General features: G+C 33.4%; 1 long non-coding RNA gene across 1 annotated transcript; it reads left to right on the forward strand.

Annotated features, from left to right (window-relative positions):
- Positions 1–2,867: 2,867 nt before the first annotated feature.
- On the forward strand, positions 2,868–3,695 carry LOC141724218 (uncharacterized). Its single transcript, XR_012576553.1, has 3 exons — positions 2,868–2,879; positions 3,299–3,441; positions 3,552–3,695. It is a non-coding gene; the product is annotated as an uncharacterized LOC141724218 (long non-coding RNA).
- The last annotated feature ends 1,379 nt before the right edge of the window (positions 3,696–5,074 follow it).

Genomic DNA, 5,074 nt, shown 5'->3' on the forward strand with positions numbered 1-5,074 from the left:
TAAATGTTTTTGACATCATCAAATCTATTAACTTGTATATGTTCAAATTTATAAGTTGGGGGAGATTGTTAGATATATTTGAGATGTCATGTCTAATCTGTTGTGTTTAGTTTCAGAACTTAATATCGGGACTTATACTTCAGATAAGGAAAACAGCTGATTTACAGGAAAGGATCGTGACTAAAATAATAGAAGATATGCATGAAGAGTTGGAATACTAGAAGACTTGTAGAAGATAATATATGATTGATATATTTAGGAGACAGAATTATATTCCATATCAATTAGAAGATATCTTGTAATTGTGTACTATATAAACATAGCTTAGGGTTTAAACTCTATGTGTTATCATTCACGAGAAAGATTATACATTGTAACCTAGCAGCTCTTAGTGATATTATTCATCACTGAGAGAGAACAACTGTTATATTATAATAAAGTTTATTTTATTGAATATACTTGATTACTGTTACATACTTGTGTTGATAAATCAATTTGATTGTATAAACACTATATTTAACCCCTTTCTATAGTGTTGTGTGACCTAACAGTATAAGATATAAATCAGATTCATTCCCACAGAGACTGGTTTAGGTTAACTTTGTAATTTATGCACTTATGCAACAATGATATGGCTATTATTCAATGCTAACACTACAAGAAAAAGTTGAATAGACATCACACATTAGACATCGGTTGCGGATGCCACTGATGTTAAAAGAGGTAATAACATCACCCCGTGTTTTTCTGATGTCGTTGTTATTTGAAGACATCGATTATTTAACAACCGGTGTCTAAAGTTCTCTAAAATAAATCAGCGCGGGCCACTTCAATTTGTTTCCCCCCTTTGTGAAATTTTACAAAACTTTCCCTCAAACTTATTCCCCCTGTCCAGAGAAACTAAAAACAAAAAAAAAGTCTCTCACAAATCTCTCTCTCGTCTCTCAACCCCCCACTGAATCTCTCTCTCTCTCTCTCTCTCTCTCTCTCTGTCTCTCTCTCTCACTCGTCTCTCACTCATCTCTCACCACTACAACCTTCGCTACTCTAATGGCCACCGCCACCAGCTCTGCTGTTTTAGTAACCACCATCTCCACTTGGTCTGATGGGTTCACCATCACAATCACCTTCACCGGTCTGCTGACAATCACTTGGTGTCTCCTTTACATGAATACTATTATGGTCTTCTTTGCTTTAACAGTTAAGTTTTTTAAAATCAAAAACCTAATTTCTTAAATTGGGGATTTTTAAAATCAAAACCCTAATATTTTAAATTGGGCTTTTTAATTTTAATACTTTTTGTTGGTTATAAGGAATATGGTTTGGGTAATAATTAGCATGTTATTTTCGTTTACTTGGATTTATCTTTCATTTATTAATTTTTTAATTTTGTTTTTCTATATGATACAACTATTATTTGAGGTAATCTTTGGTTTATATTTAAGGTACTTCGATTGTTTGTAATTTTTTATAGTTGTCTTGTATTTTTTGCAGTTCTGAGTCGGACACCGAGTCTGAGCCTGAGGAGGAACACAAGAAACAACTAGTACCTTGCCAACTCTATATTTGTAATTTTTTCATCTACTTTCGATATTTCTAACCTTCTTCATCTTTTTGATACTTTCTGAACCATTCAATCTGTTAAGGAGAACTGCAGAGAATATGTAAGTGTATCTATCAGACTATTATAACTAAAACTGCATATTATAAAGTAGGCAGCATGCTATATATAGAGGGGCTACAAAACTCAGTGGCTGTTTTGCCACGATAGTTGTGACAGTAAATAATGTCACTGGTGACCCAATATGCATGATATCATGCATCTAAACATCTTGCGGAATCCTAAATTTAAGCTGCACTTTGCTTAGAGATAATATCACTGAACTCCAATCCTTTCCCTGTTTACCGAGAATCAAGGATTTTATATGCATTCTTGTTTGTTTTAACTCTGCTTATGATTTTTCTTATAACACTCCTTTTGATCTTAATGTTGCTAAGCTAATTATCTATTTTCTGTTATGGTTTCCATTTTAATTGGTGAGAAGTAGTCCTCCTGTTTCCTAGCTAGTTTTGCACTTAATCCAGATTGTGTTCTTGTCAATACATGTCATTTGGTGACATTTCTCTTTATTTCTCTTAGGAAGTGTCATTTGTGCTGCCTCCATTACTTAGTTTGCTGTTAGAATGTGCCAAAAAGATAGATCAGTCAGTGCTGTCAATTTCTTTGGGGGCATTGGTCCATCTCATAGAAGTTGGAGGACACCAATTCAGTGAAACTGACTGGGATACGTTGTTGAAGAGCATAAGGTGCATGTTGTTCATTCTTCGGATGATGCTTTCACCAATAATATTACTAATATAAATTAATCAATTTGTATAATTTTTATTAACTTGGCACATATTGTTGACATTTATTACGGATGCATCATACACGACACAACCTTTAGAGTTGCTAGGAAATGAATTACACAATAGTTTGTTATGTAGTCCACAAGAACCTTATAGATATGATTGGCCTTGAGCAGGACAAAGCAGTAAGGGTCTTCACAATTCTGTAAATTCAGGTTGTAGGTGTTTGATGATGATCTTATCCTATTATTAGTTTGTTGTTCCCTTATATCTGGTAGGTCTTTCTTTATTTATGAGGTCAATATGAAAGTTCTGTTGAGTCAATCTCAAATGTTTCTTGTTTGCTGCATGAGCAACCACCATAACTTTTGTTGGTCCTTAACTAAGTTCATTTCAGTGGAGTCATCAATATGCTTATGTTCATCCGATGGTCTATATCAGTACTTGAGCAATCAGGAAGTGGTTTCCAGAAGGGGACCCTGCTCAGCACCTTATAGAAGAACTTCTTATGCGTGCAGCCAAAAAAGCTGGTAAGTTCACAATATCTTCATTTTTTACGCCCGAGTTTGTTTTCTTGTGAGCTTCATCTGCATTTGCTTGTGGATTTGTTTGTATGTCGGAGGCTAGTTTGTTGTACTTGATTTTTATATATATATATTAATAATCACAATAATTTGTTTGTTGCAGTATTGTAAGTAATATATTTCACCCTACAGTTCTGATATGGTATTATTTGTACAGTGCCCTAATATATACCTCTACGATGCACTTCACTTTGGCTTTTTCCATAATTATTATTTCCCAGTACAATATGAAACTCACCGCTTCGGATATGTTAATACAATAGGTTTTGCCGTAACTGTAGCCTTTAGTAATGTCGTACATTTCCTAAAAATTGCTCATAATATGATCATTTTTTAACATGTGAAGTGTAAACACATGCTTGCAGCCACTTGATCTAAGGAACTTATTCCCCTTAATGGTACCACAGCTTTTTACTCTCTGGAGTTCCATGGCATCTCTGGAGTTTGCTGCATCTTATAATTCATATACTAATCTCAGATCGCGAATGCACCACATTTCTGCTGAGAGGTATAATCTATAAAGAACTTCCGCGGACTGATATTTGTTTTCTCTGTCCCTGCTTTGATTTTGGGTATACTCCATAAAAACCTTGAGAATCGTACTTCACTATTTTACAGGCCACCTTTAAATCTTTTTCGCCAAAAATTAGCTGGAACATGCATCTATTTAGACGTGTTGCAGAAGTCAACTGGTGGACAAAACTCTAAAACACAGCGGGAACTTGGATCCAATCTTCCTGAGAATGTAGATGTTTCACCAAAATATATAGATGATGAATTGATGGGCATTGCAGAAAATAAACTAGTATCTTTTCAATGTAAGATGCAGTTTATTTTAGTGATGATAAAGGACCAGACTATATATTTAAGCATGTATTTAAATCTATTATTTCTTTAGTTTACTTGAGTGCAAGTTCTGTATATTTGATATATCTTAGTTACAAAAGCAATTGTACATCACTTTTAAAGAACAAAAACTGATGTCAAAAAAAGTTAATGTACATGCTTTTAGATAAAAAACTGATGTCAAAGACTGCCATGTTCAAGTATAAATTGAAAATAGGCATCACTTTGTTTGGGATAAAACTGATGTTTATGTGACAATATAGACATCACTTTTAAAGAAGAAAAACTGATGTCAAAAAAGTTAATGTACATCGCTTTTAGATGAATAATTGATGTGAAAGACTGACATGTTCAAGTCTAAATTAAACATGGACAACACTTTGTTAGGGATAAAACTGATGTCTATGTGCCGATATAGACATCACCTTTCACTAAAGAATTCGATGTTTAATATCTGATTTTACATCACCTAAATGAAAATACTCGATGTCTATGTGGAAAAAAACATAGCTCGTAATATGTTTAATCTGTTGTAATAGGTGTAATTTATTTATTAAATTATTTATTTCTAACATTTTTTGTAAAAAAACAATGCATGGACATCAATTTTTTTGCCAGAAACGATGTCTAAGCAAGTAAAGACATCGGGTTATGGCCGATGTCTAGAATAGACATCACCGACATCAACATCGGTTGCCAAACAACATAGACATCGGTAAAAAACCGATGTCTATGGACTTTTTTCTTGTAGTGTAAGATGATTAACAGACTGAGATTGTTTTCTGACTAAGATTTAAACTAACAATTATAACTAAGAGAATAAAAATGGTTGAATTAATATATATGACAACATGAGATTCTAACTTCATTAAGTACTTCATTCAACAGTCTTTTCGTTCTTAACCTTTGCATGTAATGGTGATGACACTAATCATATAACACGAAACTGATAACCACCAACTTTCGTTGTATGAATACCATACTACCAGACATCCACAAAATAGATAGAAGCTGAATAGACACTAATTATATTGATACCCTATATGTCCATAGAATTTGACAACATAATGGTTTAATGCACAAGTTATCTATCGTGATTACATAGGGCAAGTAAGATGGTTAAAATTACCTATGAAACATGCATAACAAATACCATGAACCTATGATGGCATGGCAAGTTCTAAACCCTTAAATTCACTTTTGCTTCATTAAGAATTAACATGCTATCTTATAAGTTCGCGACGTTCATAAGACGAATAAGCACAACCAATACTAGGTTATTATACAATCACCAC

This window comes from Apium graveolens, chromosome 5 (assembly GCF_009905375.1).
Source record: "Apium graveolens cultivar Ventura chromosome 5, ASM990537v1, whole genome shotgun sequence".
In the NCBI taxonomy this organism is placed as follows: domain Eukaryota; kingdom Viridiplantae; phylum Streptophyta; class Magnoliopsida; order Apiales; family Apiaceae; genus Apium; species Apium graveolens.